The sequence below is a fragment of the Phyllobates terribilis genome, unplaced genomic scaffold (assembly GCF_046119375.1).
Source record: "Phyllobates terribilis strain yellow unplaced genomic scaffold, ASM4611937v1 Scaffold_4__5_contigs__length_816908805, whole genome shotgun sequence".
NCBI lineage: Eukaryota > Metazoa > Chordata > Amphibia > Anura > Dendrobatidae > Phyllobates > Phyllobates terribilis.
Genome location: NW_027362764.1, coordinates 216,979,143 through 217,005,938, shown reverse-complemented (window position 1 = coordinate 217,005,938; position 26,796 = coordinate 216,979,143). Strand labels below are relative to the sequence as shown.

The 26,796-nt window shown below is 48.7% G+C and overlaps 1 pseudogene; it reads right to left on the bottom strand.

The window, feature by feature from the left end:
- LOC141265248 (collagen alpha-6(VI) chain-like) overlaps nucleotides 1-26,796 on the bottom strand; it is a 341,127-nt pseudogene that overhangs the window by 244,226 nt on the left and 70,105 nt on the right.

Sequence of the window (26,796 nt, the reverse complement as noted above, 5' to 3'; positions counted from 1 at the left end):
TTTCTCCCTACACTACCTAATATACAACCAAGTCTCTCCTTAGCTCAGCAGCACCTCTCCCTACAGTGCCTGATTGCGGAATAGACTGACGAGCACAGTGGCCCCAGGTCTGATATAGACCAGATGACGCTGTGCGGCCAGCCAATCACTGTAATGCCGCAGCCTACACGGCTGCGGCATTACAGTGAGTGGCAGGCAATCCCTGCATGTTCATTGGCGCTCTAAAGAGCGCCAAACATGCAGGGAGGGACTCGAGCATCCGCATGAGCATCTCGCAATTACTCGGCGAGCTCCGAGCATCTCAAGTACTGAGATGCTCAGGTGAGTACCGAGTACTTTCGAGTATGCTCGCTCATCACTAGTAATTATTATTATATATCACTACCTAAATAATCAAATAATGAACCTACAGTTTAATGGTAAGGCATCTGCGTCACATAGTTTTGGTTTGAAAGGATAATAATAATAGTAATAATAATACATTATTAGTAATAATAATTAATAAAAAAAAGTTGACTTGAACCCAAAAGCATATGTTTTGCAGTAAGCACACTTACCATTGAGCTAAACATTCTATAAAGAAAAGTAGTCATTCTACTTGGTTATGTTATTTCCAGTGCAATCAGGACTTTCACACAGACAATGTCCAAACCAAATTCAAATGTATGAGCATGATGAATGAGTTTGATACCTGACTTTCTTCACACATCACAATCAAAATCAGAAGGACTTCCAGACACCATGAGTATTTGCATGGTAAATCTTATGAAACAAGAAAAAACATTGTACAGATCAGTTGAGCTTATGGCAGAATGGACGTTCTGAATTCAAATCCCTGGTGCAGAAAAAATAAAGTTTTGTTTTTTAAATGATGCTGGCTAGCACACAAACTTCAGTGAGGCTTGGCTTTGATATCTGACTTTTCTCACACATCAGAATAAGAATCACAATTAGATACCCTGAGTATTATCATGGTTAATCTCATAAGCCAAGAAAAACCTGTAGGGACACTGAACTTTTTATTATTAATTATCATTATTACTATTATTATCCTTTCAAACCAAAACTATGTGTGACACAGATGCCTTACCATTAAACTGTAGGTTTAATTATTTAGGTAGTGATAAATAATAATAATTACATAGCAAAAGTAAATTGGGAGTTTGCAGTCAGTTCTTGGATAGAAAGAAAAATTTACAATAAAGAAATGTTATCATTAGACCCCTTTAAGAAATTATGCAAATGTACAGTCACTTGGAAATAGATATGTAGTAAATTAGTGCCTTCCAATTTACTTTGGCTATGTAATTTACCATGCAAATAGACAGCGTGTCTGAAACTCTTAATACGTCAGAATGACAATCCGAATGTCAGATATGAAAAGTGAAACACTCCTGTAGTTTGTAAGCTAAATAGGCATAATTAAAAAAAAAAGTAATAGACTCACACATCAAAATCAAACATCATTTGAATTTGGCTTGGAGGAAGTATTTCTGAAAGTCCCAATCAGTTTCAGACAGGTTTGCACTGAAAATCATATAACCAAATAGAACTTCTAGATTTCATGAACTGAGTTTATAACTCAGTGGTTAGAGAACTGGCTTTTGGACACAGAGTTGTGGGTTCAAGTCTGAACAATGACTGCTTTCTTTATTATTATTACAGTTGTAAAAGTCACTTATCAAAATCACTTGTCATGATCACTTGTCAGTATTACTTGTCTGTGACGCACCCCTGGGCCTGTGTCGCACAGCGTTGCGCATGCAGGAGCTTACCCGAAGCCGGATCTGTTGAGGGTTGTAGTCTCGTGGCGGTGACCCGGTCCGTGCCCAGGGAGTCAGACTAAGTGGCGTTGTATTAGCGGTAGATGTTGGACGACTACGCCACCCGTTGAATGCAGCGAAGGAGCTGCCGCTGCAGGGCAGATCGCTGAGGCCGGTGGTAGGATTGTGCAGCGTGATAGTATCACCCCCAACGGGAGGGGTATGGCCTCAGGGCAGCCGACGTGGATGATGGGGGTAGCAGGAATCACTCAGAGACGATGCGGTGTAGTTCAGGGTCTTTACTGGTGATAAAGATAGACCCTCCCGGAGTACTGGCTAGCGATCGGGGCCTGGTCAGTCCTTGAGCAGATGGGATCTCCCCTGGCCAGGCGGAGTTGTAGGCCTCCCAAACTGACTGTACTCTTCTGGCTACCTTGCTAGAGGCGGGTATAAGTAGCCCACGTCCCTGAGTGTACCGTGTGGTGCTCACCCGTATGGCCGGTGACTCGGGGCCTTCTAGTGGCGTCCGCTCCACGACGGCGGTGCTGGTCCCACGCGTGTGACCGTGCCTTCGGGTTTCTTGGCCAGAGGACCTGAAATCCCCTGCCGGGCGGTTTCTGCTGCTGGGTAAAGATTAGTACCCACAGCCTCGGACTCCGGGTCCGGTGATAGCTTCTCAGTCAGGGCGAGCTCTGCAGCTGCCAGCCCCATGACTCCTTATAGCACTGCTCCCACAGAGCTCCTGATGTTCTTTTCCTATATCTGCTTCTCTTCTCTGTCTCTACTTCTTCTCTACACACTAACCCTGCCTCAGCCCTAGGTTTATATAGGGGAAGTTCTTCCCCTCCCAGGACTGGGCAGGAGGTGTGGCATGCATAGGATCCCTGACCAAGAGACCTCCCACCTGCTCTCAGACATAACATTGCTGTTACTGTGGAAACCAGACCCCTGGGGTGCCACATTCCCCCCTAGTGAAATTTAGTACTCCGGGACTAAACATATTTTTTAGAAAAACATAACAAGGTATAAACAATAATAATACAATAAGAAAAACACATAAAGATGGTTACAGCGTGTCCGCAACCGGGTGCAGTTTTGAAGAAAAGCAAGGTGTCCATTTCACCAAAACAGGGAGACGTAACCAGGTAGGGGTCTGTCCTGCCCCGAGTCCTTAACAGTCTTTAGTCCATTCCTAGGTTACGCTCCAACCAATTGTACAAGGATTCCCGGTAAATCCACCAAGGACTCCTAAAAATAACTAGAAACACATAATTATTTACAAGTAACAGACAGGTGACCACAAATAAAACAATTTAAACACTTCAAATCCTCCAACGTGCGGGTAACTGGCCTCTAGTGGCCCTAGTGGACCTACGGAGCTGACTGTCTGGCCCTGAACTACAGGGTGTAGAAGCTGTCAAGGGTAAGCTGGGCAGCTGTCTACGGGCTCTTTGGCTCACTAGGGGTACGGCAGGCTCACTATGAGCAGAGGGTTGATCCTCCTGTTCTGCTTGTGTGGAGTCTGCTGCCTCCTGGACCGGCTGCTCTTCCAGCTCTACCTGTTGCTCCGTAGGCACTTGGGATGCTGGTTGGAGGAACGTGAGGACGGGTACCACAACTGCACCATTGACTTGAGTCCAGGATCGAGGGAAGTCTCCGAGCACAGTACTAACCATATCTTCCCTTTCCTCTACGGGTCGAGGGTCTTCTTGCTCTCCTTCTGGGTTCCGTAGCTGTTCGGGACACTTCTTCAGGTGATCCCGGGATACAATGGCTGTGGTTTCCCCTCCGTCTTTACTGATGGTACAAACCTTTGGGTTGTCGTGGCTTGAGGGCAGTACGGTGTACGGGTCCTTCTCCCACTGGTCGTCCAACTTGTGGAGCCGTCTCTTCCTCTTCAAGACCTGCTCTCCGGGTACCAGGGGAACAGCGGGAGCATACTGGTTGTAAGTTTTCTCTTGTCTTTCCCTAGCGAGACAGAGACTTCGCTCCACGCTCTCCTGTACTTTCCGGTACTGCTGCTGCCTCTCTGTGTCCCAGTCTGCTTCCGGTGAAGTGTCCTCGGGTGTCAGGACTCCCATCTCCAGGTCAACAGGTAGCTTACCAGGCCTTGCCCTCATTAGGTAAGCCGGGGTACAGTTGGTGGAACCTACAGGGATGTAGTTGTATAGGTCCACCAGGTCGGGCAGCTTCTCAGGCCACAGACTGCGTTCTTCCAGGGGCAACGTTTTCAGAAGATCCATTACCACCTGGTTCATTTTCTCACAAAGTCCATTAGTTTGCGGATGATAGGGTGTCGTCCTTATCTTCCGGCAGCCATACAGATTGCAGAATTCCTGGAAGACCTCTGCTTCAAAGGCAGGTCCCTGGTCCGTCAGCACTTGGTCCGGGTACCCGTGTGGACGGCAGAAGTGCTGCTGGAAGGCTCTAGCTGCTGTTTGAGCTGTTAAGTCCTTAACGGGGACGACAACCAAGAACCGGGAGTAATGATCCACAATGGTTAACGCGTAGACGTAGCCACTTCTGCTTGGGGTCAGTTTTACATGATCCAAGGCTACCAGTTCCAACGGCTGCTTGGTGACGATGGACTGAAGGGGGGTCTTCTGGCTGGCACGGTCCTTCCTTCTTAGGTTGCACGGGCCACAGTCTCTGCACCACCTCTCGATGGTTCCCCTCATGCCTACCCAGTGGAACCGCCCGCGCAGCAGGAACTCCAGCTTCTTCCATCCGAAGTGTCCAGCCCCTTCGTGGTATGCCTCCATCACCATGGCTGCGTCTCTTCGTGGCACCACTACTTGCCAGATTAGTTCATGCGTCCGGGAGTTAACCATTCTGCGGCACAACTTCCCCTTGTAAAGGAACAGTCGACTCTTCTCAGCCCACAGTTGTTTGGCTTCCTCCGGAGCGTCTGGGTCAAGGCGAGCCTCTGGCCGAGTCAGCATCTCCTTCACCAGTCGGACGGCAGGGTCACTGTCTTGCGTTTCCTCCCAGTTGTAGTGAGGCAAGGGGTTAAACGTAGCGGCTTGCTTACTCCTTACCCGATGGGAATACTGGATAGTCCCATGACGGTGGAACGCGGGGAGTTCGACTTCTTCCAGTCCCTCTGGATCTTCTCCTACGTCCGGTAGGTTTGGCATCCTGGACAGGGCGTCCGCGTTGGTATTGGAGCGTCCTGCCCGGTATTTGATTGTGAACTCGTAGTTGGACAGACGGGCCATCCATCTCTGCTCTAGGGCACCGAGTCTTGCCGTGTCCAGGTGTGTCAACGGGTTGTTATCCGTGTACACGGTGAACCGGGAAGAAGCGAGGTAGTGCTTAAAGCGTTCGGTGACTGCCCACACCACTGCCAGGAACTCTAGCTTAAATGAGCTGTAATTCTCAGGGTTTCTTTCGGTGGGTCGCAGTTTTCGACTGGCGTAAGCGATTACTCGTTCTTTCCCCTGCTGGATCTGGGACAGTACGGCTCCTAGCCCGATGTTACTTGCGTCGGTGTAGAGGATAAAGGGCTGGCTGTAATCAGGGTACGCCAGGATTTCATCCCCCGTGAGGGCCATCTTCAGCTGGCGGAAGGACTCTTCTTCTAACTTCTCCCATTTGAAGGGCGGCTTCTGGTTCTTGGCCTTCCGGGACTGGCCTATCAGGAGGTCCTGCATAGGAGCTGCCTTTTTGGTGAAACCGGGGATGAATCTGCGGTAATAGCCTACCAACCCGAGGAACTGCCGCACTTCCTTTACACTGGAGGGACTTGGCCATTCCTTAATTGCGGTGATCTTATCAGGGTCGGGAGCCACTCCGTCAGCGCTCACCACGTGTCCCAGGTACTGCACCTTTGGTTTTAGGAGGTGACACTTGGAGGGTTTTACCTTTAGGCCGTAGTTTGCCAGAGCTTCGAACACTTCCGCCAGGTGTTTCAGGTGGTCCTCATAAGTCTTGGAATATACGATGACATCGTCCAGGTACAACAGGACCGTCTCGAAGTTTCTGTGGCCCAGACAGCACTCCATTAATCCGTGAAAGGTTCCTGGTGCGTTACAGAGTCCGAACGGCATGCAGGTAAACTCGCTAAGTCCCATCGGGGTGGTGAATGCGGTCTTCTCCCGGTCCGCCTCTGCTACAGGAACCTGCCAGTACCCGCTAGTGAGATCCAAGGTAGAGAAGAAGTTAGCAGATCTTAAAGCAGCCAAAGACTCCTCTATCCTTGGTAAGGGGTACGAATCCTTGTGTGTGATACGGTTGATTTTCCGGTAATCTACACACATCCTCATGGTGTTGTCTTTCTTTTTGACTAAGACTAGTGGAGCTGCCCAGGGGCTACAGCTATCCCTGATCACCACAGCCTCCTTCATGTCCCTAAGCATCCCCTTGGCGTGTTGGTAGTGTGCAGGGGGTACGGGTCGATACCTCTCTTTTATGGGAAGATGGTCTCCCGTGGGGATGTGGTGTTCTACCCCCTTGACTCGCCCGAAGTCTAACGGGTGTTTACTAAACACTCTCTCGTACTCTTGAACCACCCGATAGACTCCCTGCCTTTGGTGTGAGGGAGTGGAGTCAGTACCCAAATGTAGTTGCTGACACCAGTCCTCCATTGTTTCCTTAGAGCCGTTACTTTCCTCCGGGGAAGATGGAGGCAAGGGTTCTACGGACTGTATGGAATTTTGATTGATGGTATACAATTTGGCTAGCGTGGCATACCGGGGCAGGTACACTTCCCTCTTCCCGATATTTATTATGCGAACGGGCACCCTCCCATGGCGTACATTGACCACCCCCCGTGCTGTCAAAATGGTGGGCCTACTGTCTGAGTAAACTGGTTCTACCATTGCCTGGTAATCTCTACCTCTCAGACCAATAGCTGCCCGGCACCAAATCATCATTTCACTTTTTGGGGGCATGGCAATAGGGAAAGGGTCACACATTCTTACGCTACCAATCTCACCACCGGAGAGTTCTATCTGTTGCCGTCGCATCAGTGCCCGGATCTCTTTCTGGAGCACTCGCTGCTGGCCGGAGCTGGCGTTCTTGGCAACCTGCTGTAAAAGGAAAATCACCTCTGCAAGACAATTTTCAATTACATTAGTTCCTAGAGTTATCTTTGGGTGACTCTCGTGCTTGTCAATGTCTACAATGATCAGACCCTGTGCCGCCTAGTTCAACTCTACCGATTTTAATGGTCACCTCTTTAAATCCAATCTGTGGCACGGGCTGACCATTGCTGGCGATGATACTCAAATCGTCGTCAGGGTAGCGGGTGATATCCGAGTCATTCCAGTACTGCTTGAAGAGCACGTACGGGATAGTGGTAACCTGTGACCCGGTGTCCAGTAGGGCACTCATAGGGATGCCATCCAGTACCACAGGCAAGACTGGACGTCCTCCCACATATTTGTCGCGCCAGTTCGATGGGCCTGATGATCTTTTTCCTGGGGTTTGGCCCTCTACCCCAGGTTGTGCCAGTTTAAAGGACAGTACCTTGCCATATGTCCGGGTTGATTGCAGCGGCGGCAGATGGGTTGTCCGTCCTCGTTGTATCGGTCGCTGGGTCTTCCTCTGGCCGGTGGGGTCCTCCTTGGTCGACGCCACGGGATGTCCTCCGGTCCGGATGCCAGCTGGATCTTCCCTGGAGTGGAAACCTGTAAAGACTGCACAGTTCGGGTTAGCGCGGCAACGCTTTTAGCTAGCTCTTGGACCTGATGGTGCAGGTCTGGAGCCGGGTCATTGTTCAAAGCCTGCGCATCAGCTCCCACAGGCCCTGCCGACAAGGGCGCCGCCTCCTGGTGGTAAGTGGTAGTGGGGCGTCTGTGGGTCACAACGCCACCTGGTGCCGGTTTTCGGAGCACCCGGATGGCTCTGTCCTTGAACTGTGCAAATCCCAGATGAGGGTCCTGTAAGGCCATTGACCGCAACTGGGTTCGGTGGGCATTGCAATATAAACCCTCTATAAATTGTTCAGTCAACAGCCTGTCCTCGTCTCCCACGCCGTCAGGGTCGGTCTGCTTAATAGCTCTCAGGGCCTCTTGTAGGTTCAGGGCATAGTCCCTTATACTCTCGTGTGCTCGCTGCTTGCACCCGTAGAATCTAAGCTTGATCTCGGCTGAGGTGCGGGTATCAAAGGTGTCCCTCAGCCGGGTTAGTATCCCTGCAACAGTCCTCCCCCCAGGTGGCCAGGACTTTACCTCCCTTTGGGCTGCCCCGGTTAATTGGGCCACCAGGATGCTCACTTTTTGCTCTTCTGTGAGGGGATACACCTGGAAGAGGCTATCCAGCTTTTCTCTAAAGTCATGCAGGGTATGTGACTCCCCTGAGTACTGGGGTAGCCAGGCTGCTCCCGGGATATAGGGCATGGTGAAAGGCATGACTGCAGCAGCGGTGGCGCTGGCGGGGGTTGAGGCAGTGAAGCTCTCCTCCGTATCCGACATCTTCCTCCCCCCTAGTGGACCGTGGCCTACCTTGCGATGATCCTCTTCCGTAGGCCGCGGCTCCGCAGTGGATCGTCAGGGTTGAGGACCTTCCGTCGCGCTCCTGTGACGTCGGCGTCTGCTGGGCTCCTTCCAGGACCTTACGCAACGTCCGGACGTGAGGCGGGGCTTCAGTTCTCGCGCGCTTTCGGAGTCCATGCCCCTCTTCTTCCCGCGCGGCGTCTTCAAGATGGCGTCCAACGGCGGGAAAACTCCACGGATGGCGGGAAGAAGGCAGAAGATGGCGCCGGATGGCGGGAAAACTTCGCGGATGGCGGGAAGAAGGTAGAAGATGGCGCCGGATGGCGGGAAACCTCCACGGATGGCGAGAATCTTCACCACTGGTAAGTTTGAACAGTATTTTTCAGGCACCCGGTGGTTGCGGGCACGAGATCCTGCCGACTACGCCAAAAGTTGACGCACCCCTGGGCCTGTGTCGCACAGCGTTGCGCATGCAGGAGCTTACCCGAAGCCGGATCTGTTGAGGGTTGTAGTCTCGTGGCGGTGACCCGGTCCGTGCCCAGGGAGTCAGACTAAGTGGCGTTGTATTAGCGGTAGATGTTGGACGACTACGCCACCCGTTGAATGCAGCGAAGGAGCTGCCGCTGCAGGGCAGATCGCTGAGGCCGGTGGTAGGATTGTGCTCGTGATAGTATCACCCCCAACGGGAGGGGTATGGCCTCAGGGCAGCCGACGTGGATGATGGGGGTAGCAGGAATCACTCAGAGACGATGCGGTGTAGTTCAGGGTCTTTACTGGTGATAAAGATAGACCCTCCCGGAGTACTGGCTAGCGATCGGGGCCTGGTCAGTCCTTGAGCAGATGGGATGTCCCCTGGCCAGGCGGAGTTGTAGGCCTCCCAAACTGACTGTACTCTTCTGGCTACCTTGCTAGAGGCGGGTATAAGTAGCCCACGTTCCTGAGTGTACCGTGTGGTGCTCACCCGTATGGCCGGTGACTCGGGGCCTTCTAGTGGCGTCCGCTCCACGACGGCGGTGCTGGTCCCACGCGTGTGACCGTGCCTTCGGGTTTCTTGGCCAGAGGACCTGAAATCCCCTGCCGGGCGGTTTCTGCTGCTGGGTAAAGATTAGTCCCCACAGCCTCGGACTCCGGGTCCGGTGATAGCTTCTCAGTCAGGGCGAGCTCTGCAGCTGCCAGCCCCTGACTCCTTATAGCACTGCTCCCACAGAGCTCCTGATGTTCTTTTCCTATATCTGCTTCTCTTCTCTGTCTCTACTTCTTCTCTACACACTAACCCTGCCTCAGCCCTAGGTTTATATAGGGGAAGTTCTTCCCCTCCCAGGACTGGGCAGGAGGTGTGGCATGCATAGGATCCCTGACCAAGAGACCTCCCACCTGCTCTCAGACATAACATTGCTGTTACTGTGGAAACCATACCCCTGGGGTGCCACATCTGAATCACTCGTCAGACAGGGTATTTAGCCTCAAACTGACATCATTCTGATGTTTGATTTTGATATCTGATCATGTCCTACAATGGACACTGTACAATAGAAAATCTTTGGAGGGATTTGGAACTCAATGTTGCCAGGCGACAGCCCCGAAACCAGAAAGATCTGCAGAAGATCTGTATGGAGGAGTGGGCTAAACTCCCTACTGCAATGTGTGCAAACTTGGTCAAGAACTACAGGAAATGTCTGACCTCTGTAATTGTAAACAAAGGTTTCTGTACCAAATATTAAGTTCTGTTTTTCTATTCTATTAAATACTTATTTCATGCAATAAAATGCAAATTATACAATGTGATTTTCTGGATTTTTCTTTTAGTTTCTGTCTCTGACAATTGAAGTGTTCCTTCGATAAAAATTACAGACCTCTCCATTCTTTGTAGGTGGGAAAACGTGCAAAATCGGAAGTGTATCAAATACTTATTTTCCACACTGTATGTAGCAAAAGTTCTTTCCTTGCAATAGTGATAATTGCTATATAAAAAGGCAATATAATGCCCATAATAACAATCTTAACAGTGTGTTCTTTACAGCTGATGATTATAGACGTTAAAGCTAATGTGTTATCTCAAAAAAGACTAGGAGATATTTCAAGTAACACATTGCTTCTGATTGTGGATGGGAACTGCAGGGAAAAATAAATTATTATTGCATCCTTGCTCTTATGTTTTAATGTTTTAATTCTCCTCTTTGTTAAGGGGGTATTACCATCTTGTACATTTACAGCATATTCGCAGGATATTTAATAAATGTACAGAAGATTTAAGTCCCATTGGAATGAGGCCCTGACATGTGATGCCCCTCTGCATTGGCAACCATTCTACTACACATTTATTGCATATCTTTTAGAAAGGCCATAAATATACAGTACAGACCAAAAGTTTGGACACACCTTCTCATTTAAAGATTTTTCTGTATTTTCATGACTATGAAAATTGTACATTCACACTGAAGGCATCAAAAGTATGAATTAACACATGTGGAATTATATACTTAGCAAAAAAGTGTGAAACAACTGAAAATATGTCTTATATTCTATGTTCTTCAAAGTAGCCACCTTTTGCTTTGATGACTGCTTTGTACACTCTTGGCATTCTCTTGATGAGCTTCAAGAGGTAGTCACCGGAAATGGTTTTCACTTCAGAGGTGTGCCCTGTCAGGTTTAATAAGTGGGATTTCTTGCCTTATAAATAGGGTTGGGACCATCAGTTGTGTTGTGCAGAAGTCAGGTGGATACACAGCTGATAGTCCTACTGAATAGACTGTTAGAATTTGTATTATGGCAAGAAAAAAGCAGCTAGGTAAAGAAAAACGAGTGGCCATCATTACTTTTAAGAATGAAGGTCAGTCAGTGCGAAAAATTGGGAAAACTTTGAAAGTGTCCCCAAGTGCAGTTGTAAAAACCATCAAGTGCTACAAGAAACTGGCTCACATGAGGACCGCCCCAGGAAAGGAAGACCAAGAGTCACCTCTGCTTCTGAGGATAAGTTTATCCGAGTCACCAGCCTCAGAAATCGCAGGTTTACAGCAGCTCAGATTTGAGACCAGGTCAATGCCACACAATGTTCTAGCAGCAGACAGATCTCTTCAACAACTGTTAAGAGGAGACTTTGTGCAGCAGGCCTTCATGGTAAAATAGCTGCTAGGAAACCACTGCTAAGGACAGGCAACAAGCAGAAGAGACTTGTTTGGGCTAAAGAACACAAGGAATGGACATTAGACCAGTGGAAATCTGTGCTTTGGTCTGATGAGTCCAAATTTGAGATCTTTGGTTCCAACCACCGTGTCTTTGTGCGACGCAGAAAAGGTGAATGGATGGACTCTACATGCCTGGTTCCCACCGTGAAGCATGGAGGAGGAGGTGTGATGGTGTGGGGGTGCTTTGCTGGTGACACTGTTGGGGATTTATTCAAAATTGAAGGCATACTGAACCAGCATAGCTATCACAGCATTTTGCAGCGGCATGCTATTCCATCCGGTTTGCGTTTAGTTGGACCATCATTTATTTTTCAACAGGACAATGACCCCAAACACACCTCCAGGCTGTGTAAGGGCTATTTGACCAAGAAAGAGAGTGATGGGGTGCTATGCCAGGTGACCTGGCCTCCACAGTCACCAGACCAGAACCCAATCGAGATGGTTTGGGGTGAGCTGGACCGAAGAGTGAAGGCAAAAGGGCCAACAAGTGCTAAGCATCTCTGGGAACTCCTTCAAGATTGTTGGAATACCATTTTCGGTGACTACCTCTTGAAGCTCATCAAGAGAATGCCAAGAGTGTGCAAAGCAGTCATCAAAGCAAAAGGTGGCTACTTTGAAGAACCTAGAATATAAGACATATTTTCAGTTGTTTCACACTTTTTTGTTAAGTATATAATTTCACATGTGTTAATTCATAGTTTTGATGTCTTCAGTATGAATGTCCAATTTTCATAGTCATGAAAATACAGAAAAATCTTTAAATGAGAAGGTGTGTCCAAACTTTTGGTCTGTACTGTATAAGATGTGAACTGAATATGCCTTAAAGGGACAAATTGTGATACCTATTTTATACCAAGGTATTTAGATTATATAATAAGAAATAATTTACATTTGAAGCTCAGTTCCCAGGAGTTTATATGAATAGGCTTACCAGTATGTTGAGTAGATGACAGCTCCAGCCAGATAACCACCACAAGAAAACCAAACTCAAATTTCATTTTCAAAGCAGCACAAACCAGTTACTGAAGGATTCTACAGATAAAAAAAAAATCACAAAATTGTGATCGAAATGCACATAACTAATACTTGTACACAACTGTTTGTTAGAACATTTGCTTTTAATAGTATAGCTGTTAATCATGGGCCACACGTACATATAGAAGGCTTTATAGATGGGATACGTCAATAGAGAGACAATAACATTTCTCTTCTCTAGAGCCACTTATACAGACAAACAGCATGAAAATAAATCCCCCTTACCATGATCAACTCTTGGTACTTACATGTTAACATTTTAGCAAGTATGAGCAATACATGTAATCAGTGGTATAACTTTAAAACAATGGGCCCAAATACCGAATCTCCAACAGGGCCCCAAACTATCATGTGTTTTTAATAGTAAAAGTCTTTTTATATGAGCCAATAAGTCCTTTTGAGCCATAACTTTTTTGTTTTTCATGGACATAGAATTATGACAGCTTTTTTTTGTGAAACAAGTTGTTCTTTTGAAAGATACCATTCATTTTTATCAAGTGATGGACTGGAAAGCTGGAAAAAAAATTAAAGTGGGGCAAAATCTGCTCAAATCTGGAGCAAAAAAACCCAAAACAACAAAATGTTCTATTCCACACTTCAGCCACTATTATATCCAGTTCAACATGAAAAAGTTGGTGAAAGGTCCTCTATAAAGCGAACCTGTCAGCTGGATTTTGTGAAGTAAACTACAGGCAGTGTCATGTTGAGGCTGCTGCACTGATTAATATGATACCTGAGATGAAGAAATCCATCTTGTGGTTCTTGTTTAATAAGTGTTTGCAGTTTTGAGTTAATGATATGTCCGTGCTTTGGGGCGGGACTGTAGGCAGGGTCTTTCCTTGGTGCTCTAGACCAGATCAGCAAGAAAAGATCTGCCTGCATGCCCACCCTGTCTCTGTGTCTGTCTCTATGATGAGGAACATACTTGTGCTTCGGGCGGGCTTGTGGGCAGAATGAGGAGAGCATCAAATAGGGGACGTGGCCGTGTTGCAGCTGGTGGCGTACCTGCTGCAGGGAGAGGACGTAGTCGATCTGTGCCTACTACATTCCCAAATAAAATACCTTCCTCTCGTGCACGCAGGACGTTCTGCAAAATTTCAGAGGCTCAAGTATCGCTGGACGAATGGTGAGGACAGAACAAGTAGAGGTGGTTTTAGATTGGATGGCTGAGGGTGTCTTCAGTTCCTTTACTTTGCCTTCCACCCAGTCCCCTGCTGAAAGTACAGAGTTTGCACCTGCGGTCCATGGGCATCTGTCTTTCACCTCACCCCCTTGCAAATCAGACAAGCAGACTCCGCTGATTGTGGTTCCGTGAGCTATCCACCTGGCCCTGCCCCACAGGTGGAAGAGATTGAGTGCACTGATGCCCAACCACTTGTTCTGTTTGAGAATGAGTACGTGGGAGGGGTAGTGCAAACGGTCAGCGGACCACAGCAGCACATCTCACATGATGATGGGGATGAAACACAGGTGCCAACTGCTGCTGCTTTCTGCTGTGTTCAGACTGGCAAGAAGGGTGAGGGTGAGGACTGGATGGATTATCATGCAGGAATTATTATTATTTATTTTTAGAGCACCATTGATTCTATGGTGCTGTCCATGAGGAGGGGTTACATACAAAACACAAATAGAAATTTCAATGAACAAACTAATAGTGACAAGTACAGAGGGGAGAGGACCCGACCCTTGAGGCCTTATATAAAACAGGATAATGGGGAAGGAGACAGTAGGTTCAGGGGTTGTAGCAGATGCAGTGTTGGTGAGGCAGCAGCTGTGGTAGTGGTGAGAAAGCAGCGAGGTCATTGCAGGCTGTAAGCTCTTTTGAAGAGATGGATTTTCAAGTTCAGCTTGAAAGATCCGAAAGTAGGGGATAATCGGATGTGTTGGGCCACAGAATTCTAGAGAATGGGGGATACTCAGGAGAAGTCTTGCAGGCGATTAGATGAGGAACATAAGATTGTGGAGGAGAGAAGGAGGTTTTGGGAGGACTAGAGATTACATGGTGGGAGATATCAAGAGATTAGTTCAGAGATATATGGGAGAGACAGACTATGGACGGCTTTGTAGGTCAGTGTTAGTAGCTTGAAGTGTCTATGTTGTGGAATTGGGAGACAATGAAGGGATTTGCAGAAGGGAGAAGCGGAGGAGTAGTGAGGACAGAAGTGGATTAGTAAGGCAGCAGAGTTATGGACAGACGGAGAGGTGTGATGATGCGATGGGGGATAATGTGATGATGAGGTCCTTGACCCTACATGGAGTCAAGGCCATCCGAGTGAGGTGGGCAGTTCGGAGGAAGAAGTGGTGGGCACAGCAAAAAAGGGAGCAGGGTGACCTCTAGCCAGTATGTCGGCTGCTACTGCCCACCACGCTGACGAACTGAGCACAACAAAGCTAGCTCAAAGGAGCTCCCTGACAAGACATGGGTGGTTTTTCACACTGTGCCGTCAGAGACGGAAGTGAGGCATAAATGTTTTTAACCTGAGCACCACCTGCATGATGAGGCATCTGAATGCAAAGCATGAACTGCATGGAGTATACACCAGAAAAACCACAATAAATTGGAGCCACCTTCTGCTCCCTCTTCTGCTGTAGTCTCGGCCTCTTCCTTCCACTCCTTAGCAACAGGGCCACCTAGCTCCCTGCAAATAGAGGATGTGACAATACCACCACCAGCAATGTCACCGAGCATCTCCACACCATCCCATTGAAGTGTTCAGCTGGACATTCCCCAAACACTGGATCCCATATTCTACATGTGGCCTTACAAGTGATTTCTAAAGGGCTAACAATACATTGGGAACACGTGAACCACAGTACGTGGTTCCCAGTCGCCACTACTTTTCCAGGCGGCCCACCCCTGCCCTGCACGAACATGTTGTGGACAAAATAAGGTGTGCACTGTGCAACGCCATCAGTGTAAAGGTCCACATAACCACCAGTACGTGGACCAGTAATAAAGGGCAGGGACGTTATATGTCTCTCTAACTGCCCACTGGGTAAATGTTGTGGTGACTGGTTCTGAGGTAGAAAGCATTTTGGCGCATGTCCTACAACCACCGCGGATTGCTGGATGTTTCTCTGTCCATATTGCCTCCTCTCCCTACTCCGTTTCCTCCACCGCCTCCTCATCCGGACCAACTTCAGCACAGCCATGTGCAGGCTGTTCTGAAACTTATCTGGTTGGGGTAAAAAATTCCACACCGCGCAGAAGCTGTGGACGGGGATCAAACAACAGACAGATGAGTTATTGGTCCTGCCGAACCTCAAGCCCAGCCTGGTGGTGTACGATAACAGGCGAAATATCGTAGCTGCTCTGGGCCTAGCCGGTTTGATGCACATTCCTTGTGTGGCGCATCTGCTAAATTTGGTGGTGTAGAGCTTCCTGAAATATTATCCAGATATGTCAGAGCTGCTGCAGAAAGTGCAGGCCGTCTGTGTGTGCTTTTGGCAATCTCACCCTACTGCTCATCTGTCTGTGTCACTTCTGCCTTTCCGCTAATTGCCTCAAATGCGACGTACCCGCAAGGTGGAATTCCACCTTGTATAAGCTGGAGATACTGTGTGAGCAGCAACTGGTGATATTGGAGTTTCAGCTGCAACACGCACAGGTGAAATGCTTTGTGGAACAACACCACTTCACCACCAAGTTGACCTTCATGCCAGTCGTATATGCCGTGTTGTGCTGCTTCAAGTACTCCAACAACATGGAAATCCTTTATGACGCCATCATCAGCGTTAATATCCCACTTCTATGCCAGCTTGAAAAAACGCTTCAGGTGAGGATGGATGAGGTGGTGGCAGAGGAGGAGGAGGAACAAGGACCATTTACACCATTATCAGTCCAGTCGTCCACAGATGCCTCGGAGGGTGGGTTCCTGTACCAACACCGGCCAGGTACACAAATGTGGCGCCCCTGAGGGTTCGGCCGCCACAGGAATGCTGCACTTCTTTAATGGAGTGTGGTGTTCCTCCTCTGAGGTAAGTCCGGTGTGATGGTAGTTACCTAGTTTTGCATCCAACACCACATTTCCACCAAAGGGAGCTAGTATGCACTAGGTGCTGCTCCCTTGGTTACAGGGAGACTGGGGAACACAAAGTGGTAGGAACCAGTTAGTGGGTGTGGGTGGAGGAACAGTTAGTTAGTTACACTTCTAATTTTATATTTAATAGAATGCCATCTTTGATCTTGGTCCTTTTTGGTTCTTTTTGGTCTTTCTACTGGTTCTGCTCTAGTCCTGTGTGGACCTGTCCAGCCCTTCAGACCTGTGTGGTCTCTGACAGTGTGTCTGTCAAGTGGTCGTACTGTGCTGTCATCTACTGTGTGTTAATGTGACTTCCCTCCGGGAGCGCAGATCCTGTGTGGGCCTGCACCGGTATGGGACACAGCCCTCGTACCCCAATCCATGGGACGAGAGGGAGGTTGCAGACAAGGAATGTCTCAACCCGGCCAAGGACCAGGATCAAGAAGGATCCCGGGGAGGATGCAGACGGAGCGGAGTTCGCCACCTGTCATCTCCTACCTGATCTATTCAGAGGGATTCCGGATGCAAGAGGGGTACCGGCCCCCGACACCCGACCTCATACTCTATGTCCAGGACGGGAAAGCCCGGTTAGGCCCTGAGGATCCTGTCGGCCTTGGGAAGGAGAGGAATTGCCACCCGAGCCGTACACCTGAGAGGAGCTCAGAGGGAGACCCGGCCTATCCACACACGCACAGACGGGAAGGGGTAAAGTCTGTAGTGCAGGAACACTCTGGAGTAGGGACGCTGCCGGACACTGGACTTCCTCAGAGGTTGTCGGACCCCCGTCCCTGGTGGCCGCAGGACTCCGCGAGGAGCAGGGAGAAGCCTTGTGCTGCTTATGAGAACTGTGAGTAAAGCCTTGGAAATTCATCCCTTTGGCCTCCGGACTGTTCATTACGCGCCATAACACGCGACACGGTGCCCGCGTCTCTACTCCCGCACTACTACCCCCCGTTATCCTGCCTTGCCTGCCCTGAGGCCGCGCTCCGCCTGTGGGGAGCAGCGAGAACTTTAGCCGCCATGACACCGGGCCTCAGCGGACTGTAGCGGCGCTGGTGGCGAATCACCAGACACCACAGGTGGCGTAGTGCATAAATTACCACTCAACCCGGATAGCCCTAACATCATTTTTAATGTGACGGCGATGGGCACTGAACGGGTCAAGGCCACGACTGCATCCCCCCTTTCTCAACATCTGACCCGGCTCCGAGTACCCCATCTTCTCAGGGCAGGGCTTGAGAGGCGTCACACAATTGTCCAGCCAGGGGACAGTTTTTGAGAATGAGGAGGAGGAACCGTGTTTACAGCAGGGTGGCACTCAAAGCAGCTCCCGGGCATCACTGGAGCATGGCTGGGGGGATAACGAGGGCACAGACGATATACCTCCCACTGTGGACAGCTTGTCGTTGCCTCTGGGCAGTCTGGCACACATAAGCGAATGCATGCTGCTGTGCCTGCACAATGACTGCCAAGTTGCCCGGATTGTTACAAGTGCTGATTACTGTGTGGCCACCCTGATGGATCCCTTCTACAAGCACAGCATGCCATTCTTACTTCCATTCCTGGAGCGTGATTGGAAAATGTGGAAATCCAAGCTGGTAGACGCATTATTGACAGCATCCCCACCTAACAGCAGGGGCTTAATTGAAGTACAAGGCAGAGGAGGAATTTGCCAATGCAGCTCATGCGCCAACATCACCTCGGAAGGGAGAGTTAACATGGCCAAAATCTTTTCCTCAACACACCACAACATCCAACACCACCATCTGATACGGTCTGTATTAGCAGGAGGCAGTGTTTCTGTTATGCCTGTGTAGCAATTCATTCGGGATTAATAGGTTATACACTAAAAAAATGCAACTGACCCTGACGGTTGCAGTTAAGACTAGATATCCTAACACTGCATGCCCTAGTGGTGCCTGTGGGTGCAGAGATAGCCTTAACCACAGAACTAGGAGATGACAACTCGGAGTTGCTTCACCTTCCTCCTAAAGAACTGGAGGGCGGCGCAGTGTGTGAATTAACTTCAAAAGGAGAAGTGTGCTAAACAAAGGAAAAGATCTCAGAGTGAGTAAAGTAAATAACAAAATACCAAACAAAGACTAAAGCAAGAACTATATATATATATACTGCCTGCTTACTAAAGATAAACTGAATATATGTGCAAAGTATAGCAAAGAAACAGTAAAGTGAAAATCCTTAGCTGAAAGCTCACGGATTGGCTTCAAACATCAATAGAATGTCAGAACATACAAATGAATCTATCACCAGCAGGAAATGCTCTCTGGGGGACAGAAAATAAAGCTGAACCCAAAAGGTGACAGGCGGACAAGTGAAAACACATGTGTTAAGCTAGAGAGAAAACAGAACCCAAACAGTCAGAGAAAAGGTGTGTCTCCTGTGGCTCGGCAGAAAGAGAAGCTGACCACAGAACACAAGTTCAAGGGATCAAATCCAGGAGCATGACTGTTTCAGCAACATGATGGATGTGCACATCTCCAGATACTGAGTGATGGGTCTGCCCTATTTAACTTCTGGGCCTCCAAATTGGACATATGGCCTGAGTTTGCCCTTTACACCTTGGAGGTGCTGGCCTGCCATGTGGCAAGTGTACTGTTGGAATGTGTGATTAGCACACCAGTTGGTGTGATCTGCCTGTCCACAGCCAACGTGGGCAAGCTCACATTCATTAAAATGAACCAGGCGTGGATCCCACAAGACTTGTCCGTACCTTTGGCTGAAAAGAGAAGTATACCAGCAGCACCCAGCCATTGTTATACTCCACCACAGTTTTTTCATTCTATTTGCCATTCCCAATGTTTTTGGGCCTCCCCAAATTAAAACAAACAAACAAAAAAAAAAAACAACAAGGCTGTTTGGCAGAGTAAGCCCACACAGGCTGCTTTCAGAGTACCCCCTACAAGGCTGTTTTGCAGAGTACATCTGACGCGCCCCTGGGCCTGTGTCGCGCTGCGTTGCGCACGCGGGAGCTTACCCGGAGCCGGATCTCTTGAGGGTTGTAGTCTCGTGGCGGTGATCCGGTCCGTGCCCAGGGAGTCAGACTAAGTGGCGCTGTATCAGCGGTAGATGATGGACGACTACGCCACCTGTTGAATGCAGCTATGGAGCTGCCGCTGCAGGGCAGACCGCTGAGGCCGGTGGAAGGATGGTGCAGCGTGGATGGTATAACCCCCAACGGGAGGGGCATGGCCTCAGGGCAGCCGACGTGGATGATGGGGGTAGCAGGAACCACTCAGAGACGATGCGGTGTAGTTCAGGGTCTTTACTGGTGACAAAGATAGACCCTCCCGGAGTACTGGCTAGCGGTTGGGGCCTGGTCAGTCCTTGAGCAGATGGGATCTCCCCTGGCCAGGCGGAGTTGTAGGCCTCCCAAACTAACGATACTCTTCTGGCTACCTTGCTAGAAGCGAGTATAAGTAGCCCACGTCCCTGAGTGTACCGTGTGGTGCTCACCCGTATGGCCGGTGACTCGGGGCCTTCTAGTAGCTTCCGCTCCACGACGGCGGTGCTGGTCCCATGCGTGTGACCGTGCCTTCGGGTTTCTTGGCCAGAGGACCTGAAATCCCCTGCCTGACGGATTCTGCTGCTGGGTAGGAGTTAGTCCCCACAGCCTCGGACTCCGGGTCCGGTAAGAAATCTTCTCAGTCAGGGCGAGCTCTGCAGCTGCCAGCCCCTGACTCTTTGTAACACTGCTCCCACAGAGCTCCTGTTGTTTCTTCCTATGCTGCTTCTCTTCTCTGTCTCTACTTCTTCTCTACTCCTGGCATGGCCCAGGAGCTGGGCCCAGCCGGAGCCACAGCTCCCTGTCAGCCCTCCTGGCTGAACTCTCCCTCTCAACTCCCTAACCCTGCCTCAGCCCCAGGTTTATCTAGGGGAAGTTCTTCCCCTCCCAGGACTGGGCAGGAGGTGTGGCATGCATAGGATTCCTGACCAAGAGACCTCCCACCTGCTCTCAGACATAACATTGCCGTTACTGAGGAAACCAGACCCCTGGGGTGCCACATTCCCCCCTAGTGAAATTTAGTACTCCGGAACTAAACATATTTTTAGAAAAACATAACAAGGTATAAACAATAATAATACAATAAGAAAAACACATAAAGATGGTTACGGCGTGTCCGCAACCGGGTGCAGTCTTTGAAGAAAAGTAAGGTGTCCATTTCACCAAAACAGGGAGACGTAACCAGGTAGGGGTCTGTCCTGCCCCGAGTCCTTAACAGTCTTTAGTCCATTCCTAGGTTACGCTCCAACCATGTACAAGGATTCCCGGTAAATCCACCAAGGACTCCTATAAATAACTAGAAACACATAATTATTTACAGGATATGGCCGCTCTCAGTCCTCGGCCAGGTAGAGGGAAAGAACGACCGCTCTCAGTCCTCGGTCAGTGGGGATAAGGAATGGCTGCTCACAGTCCTCAGCCTGGTTTAAGATAGGGGCACATGGGGAACAATTCACTAATCCCAACGGGGACCATATTTTAATTAGCAGCAGTCCTTTTACCCTTACGGGTAACTATTTACAGCTCTTTATTCACGCTACTTCCCTTCAGTAGCTATGTCCTCTTTGTGCTCCCTCCTGAGGGTAGTCCTCAGACCCGTCCGGGTCCTCTTGGCTTTCCTCGTATTGGTAGTACTGCAGCTCCTCCTCGGTTAGCTGGGTTAGTATCTCTGCGACAGTCCTCCTCCCAGGTGGCCAGGACTTTACCTCCCTTTGGGCTGCTCCAGTTAATTGGGCCACCAGGATGCTCACTTTTTGCTCCTCTGTGAGGGGGTACACCTGGAAGAGGCTATCCAGCTTTTCTCTAAAGTCATGCAGGGTATGTGACTCCCCTGAGTACTGGGGTAGCCAGGCTGCCCCCGGGATATAGGGCATGGTGAAAGGCATGACCGCAACAGCGGTGGCGCTGGCGGGGGTTGAAGCGGTGAAGCTCTCCTCCGTATCCGACATCCTTCTCCCCCCTAGTGGACCGTGGCCTACCTTGCGATGATCCTCTTCCGTAGGCCGCGGCTCCGCAGTGGATCGTCAGGGTTGAGGACCTTCCGTCGCGCTCCTGTGACGTCGGCGTCTGCTGGGCTCCTTCCAGGACCTTACGCAACGTCCGGACGTGAGGCGGGGCTTCAGTTCTCGCGCGCCTTCGGAGTCCACGCCCCTCTTCTTCCCGCGCGGCGTCCTCAAGATGGCGTCCAATGGCGGGAAACCTCCACGGATGGCGGGAAGAAGGCCGAAGATGGCGCCGGATGGCGGGAAAACTTCGCGGATGGCGGGAAGAATGTAGAAGATGGCGCCGGATGGCGGGAATCTTCACCACTGGTAAGTTTGAACAGTCTTTTTCAGGCACGCAGTACCCGGTGGTTGCGGGCACGAAATCCTGCCGACTACGCCAAAAGTTGACGCGCCCCTGGGCCTGTGTCGCGCTGCGTTGCGCACGCAGGAGCTTACCCGGAGCCGGATCTCTTGAGGGTTGTAGTCTCGTGGCGGTGATCCGGTCCGTGCCCAGGGAGTCAGACTAAGTGGCGCTGTATCAGCGGTAGATGATGGACGACTACGCCACCCGTTGAATGCAGCTATGGAGCTGCCGCTGCAGGGCAGACCGCTGAGGCCGGTGGAAGGATGGTGCAGCGTGGATGGTATAACCCCCAACGGGAGGGGTATGGCCTCAGGGCAGCCGACGTGGATGATGGGGGTAGCAGGAACCACTCAGAGACGATGCGGTGTAGTTCAGGGTCTTTACTGGTGACAAAGATAGACCCTCCCGGAGTACTGGCTAGCGGTTGGGGCCTGGTCAGTCCTTGAGCAGATGGGATCTCCCCTGGCCAGGCGGAGTTGTAGGCCTCCCAAACTAACGATACTCTTCTGGCTACCTTGCTAGAAGCGAGTATAAGTAGCCCACGTCCCTGAGTGTACCGTGTGGTGCTCACCCGTATGGCCGGTGACTCGGGGCCTTCTAGTAGCTTCCGCTCCATGACGGCGGTGCTGGTCCCATGCGTGTGACCGTGCCTTCGGGTTTCTTGGCCAGAGGACCTGAAATCCCCTGCCTGACGGATTCTGCTGCTGGGTAGGAGTTAGTCCCCACAGCCTCGGACTCCGGGTCCGGTAAGAAATCTTCTCAGTCAGGGCGAGCTCTGCAGCTGCCAGCCCCTGACTCTTTGTAACACTGCTCCCACAGAGCTCCTGTTGTTTCTTCCTATGCTGCTTCTCTTCTCTGTCTCTACTTCTTCTCTACTCCTGGCATGGCCCAGGAGCTGGGCCCAGCCGGAGCCACAGCTCCCTGTCAGCCCTCCTGGCTGAACTCTCCCTCTCAACTCCCTAACCCTGCCTCAGCCCCAGGTTTATCTAGGGGAAGTTCTTCCCCTTCCAGGACTGGGCAGGAGGTGTGGCATGCATAGGATTCCTGACCAAGAGACCTCCCACCTGCTCTCAGACATAACATTGCCGTTACTGAGGAAACCAGACCCCTGGGGTGCCACACATCCACACAGGATTTTTTGCAGAGTACCCCCACAGAGACATTTTTCAGAGGACTCCCATAGAGATTTTTTTTGCAGAGTACACACACACACACTTTTTTGCAGAGTTCTTCCACAGAGGTTTTTTTGCAGAGTTCCCCCACAGAGGCATTTTCAGAGTACTTCCACAGAGGCTTTTTTGCAGAGCACCCCAAAGAGGCATTCTTCGGAGTACTGCCACAGAGGCATTTTTGCAGAGTACCCCCAAAGAGGCATTTGTCAGAGTACTTCCACAGAGATGCATGCACAGTACACACACAGGCTTTTTGGCACAGTACTCCCACAGAGATGCATGCAGAGTACACACACAGGCTTTTTGGCAAAATACCCCTACTGAGACACATGCAAAGTACACACATAGGCTTTTTTGCACAGTACTCCCACTGAGATGCATGCAGAGTACACACACATGCTTTTGAGCAGAGAACTCCCTCACAGATGTGTGCAGAGTACACACACAGGCTTTTGGCATAATACTACCACAGATACGGGTGCAGAGTACACAGAGGTTTTTTTGGCACAGTACTCCCACAGACATGGGTACAGAATACATAGAGGCTTTTTGGCATAGTACTCCCACAGACACAAGTTCAGAGTACTCACAGAGGCTTTTTGGCACAGTACTTCCACAGACACGGGTGCAGAGTACACACACAGAGGTTGCATCCTGTCCCTAAGCTAATCAGAGCAGAATGGCAGCGGCACCAGTGATCCGGCATTTATACATGCTGGGTCACATGATGCGCCGGCCAGTCACGGCCATGCCAATACTTGGCATGGCTGTGTTGGCTCCAGGAATGCCCACAGCCTAAAAACTTGTTGATTGGCTGCACTGCAGCCTTTTATCAAACTTTATTTAGCACCAAACTCAAACAGTAAAACGGACTTCCCGTAAAAGGTCGGTATTCGGAGTTCGGTACCGGAAACTAGGTGTCCGGTATGAACCCTGAACTTCACAGTTCGGGTTCGCTCATCCCTACTTACCTTGTGTGAAATGACCTGAACGTGAATAAGAGCAGAGTAGGACTGGGTCCTGACTAAGTCCCCCATCAATGGGAAGCTATATAGATTAATTACTTATCTCAGAAAGGGGGCCAGTGCCACGCCCCTGTTTGTATAAAGTACAATAAATTACAGCAAAACCAAAGAAATGAGCCAGAGTATAAGCTGGTATACATGTAAAGTGTAAGAGCACGTGTACACTGTGGTCATTTCATAGACAAAACCCAAGAAAAAAACAAAAAAAAAAGCAAGGAAAAAAACAAAACAAAACACAATTTTTTTTTTAAACTAAATAGTTCCAAAATTACATACATATTAAATTTCATAGATATAAATTTATTCACATAACTTTATAACAGTTGGTCCATTTTTCTGATTCAGAGCTCTTCTGTATAGACAGTATAATTATTAACATCTGTCTGCCTGCAGTTGTCAGAAATGAAGCTAAGAAACGTACAGCTTACAATAAATACAATGATATTATTAAGCTCAATGTATAAACAATATAGAGTAAGATACTAGATAAAAAAGGTTGTTAACAATTTTAAGATTTTTTTTTAGGACTTGCACTGTTCATAGATTTATTCTGCTGGGATAAAGGTTTGTAGTCTTATATTAAATGTGTTAGTTATTTAGTATCTGCCAATTCACATTTTATTAGCATGCAGTCAGACTGGATTCTGAAACAGATTCATGAAGTTGACGTTCCAAAACTTTAAACCATTACAGATATATTTAAATATTGCCAATATTAAAATACTGCCAATTATGCCAACTTCCAATTTTAGAATTTGACATTAGATTTTATAATGTTTTTTTTTTAAATCTATTTCATTTTCCCACGACACTTACATTTATGGCTCAGGACATTTAAGGCAAAACGTCTGTCACAATAGTGAAGCATGCTGCCTCAGTCTACCCCACAAAAGGATTATTTTTCAAATCAATCACTGGTCTATAAAGATCATAAACTACACTAAGGACTATAAAAACTCATAATGGCAGAAATGAAAATAAATGTTGCTATTTTAAAAGGGTGTCTTCGTAATGTTGGAATTATGTGCATGAGCATCCACAACATGCAATTTTTTTTTAACTCTTTAAATGTGGCTCGTGAAGCTGAGATCACACTAATTGAGAAGTCAAGTTATATGAAGTTCTTGGGTCTAGTAATTCATATACAATCATAGCCGAAAGTGTTGGCACCCTTGACATTTTTCCAGAAAATAAAGCATTTCTCCCAGAAAATTATTGCAGTTACACATGGTTCATTAAACACATGTTTATTTCCTTTGTGTTTATTGGAACAATACAAAAAAAAAAACAGAGGAAAAAAGGCAAATTGGACATCATTTCACACAAGACCCAAAAATGGGCTGGACAAAATTGTTGGCACTGTTCCAAAATTGTGGGTAAACAACTTTGTTTCAAGCATGTGATGCTCGTTCAAACTCACATGTGGCAAGTAACAGGTGTGGGCAATATGAAAATCACACCTGAAACCAGATAAAAAGGGGAGAAGTTGACTCAATCTTTGCATTGTGTGTCTGTGTATGCCACACTAAGCATGGAGAACAGAAAGAGAAGAGAACTGTCTGAGGACTTGAGAACCAAAATTGTTGAACAATATCAACAAGCTCAAGGTTACAAGTCCATCTCCTTGATGTTCCTTTGTCCACAGTGCGCAACATAATCAAGAAGTTTACAACCCATGACACTGTAGCTAGTCTCCCTGGAAGTGGACGGAAGATAAAAATTGATGAAAGGTTGAAATACAGGATAGTCTGGATTGTGGATAAGCAGCCCCAATCAAGTTCCAAAGAAATTCAAGCTGTCCTGGAGGCTCAGGGTGCATCAGTGTCAGCGTGAACTTTCCATCTACATTTGAATGAAAGAAAACGCTATGGCAGGAAACCCAGGTGTCACGCTTGGTAAGGGAAGGACCAAGTGTATGACGATGGGAAATGGGGCAATCCCAACAACTAGGAAAAGGTAGAGTGGAGACCCCTAGGCAGATCTTACAACACCCTGACTCCCCTACAGTCCCTAAATAGGTTCCGCACCTATTGCTGAGCAGGATACCTAATCCCTAACTGTCCCTAGAGCTAGGACCTAGGTAGGGAGGGGAAGGGGTGAGCATTAGTCAGCCCCCACTGCAACTAAAGTCAAACAAGAAAAACAGACAAGTGGATATACTTAGCTTGAGAAGACACCAGAGAGAAGACGAGAACAATCCACCAAGAAACTCCAAGAAGAAACTAGCTGACTGCTAGTACTCCAGGCCTGAGCAGGGGAAAATAGTTTTATCACCGACGACTCTCTGGAGACACTGAGGGTTTTTAAATATCAGCAAGGACGTGTCAATTAGCAGCAGAAGATGGAGATCACTGCTGGATCCTAACGAGTGCAGGATACCACTACACTACAGAGATGAAAGGATCAAGAAGGTGTCTACAAAGCCAAGGGCAGCAACCTTCTACAGCCTGATCCAGAACGACTGTCTGTCAAACCTGATACACCTGTGACACCAGGAGGACCCAACTGCTGACACGGACATAAAAAGCTAGACTGCAGTTTGCAAAAAATGTATGTGAATAAGCCAAAATCCTTCTGGAAAGTATCTTGTGGGCAGATGAGACAAAGATAGAGCTTTTTGGTAAAGTACATCATTCTACTGTTTACCAAAAACAGAATGAAGTCTACAAAGAAAACAACACAGTACCTAAAGTCTAATATGGTAAAGGCTCAAAGATGTTTTGGTGTTGTTTTGCTGCCTCTGGCACTGGGTGCCTTGACTATGTGCAAGGAATAATGAAATCTGA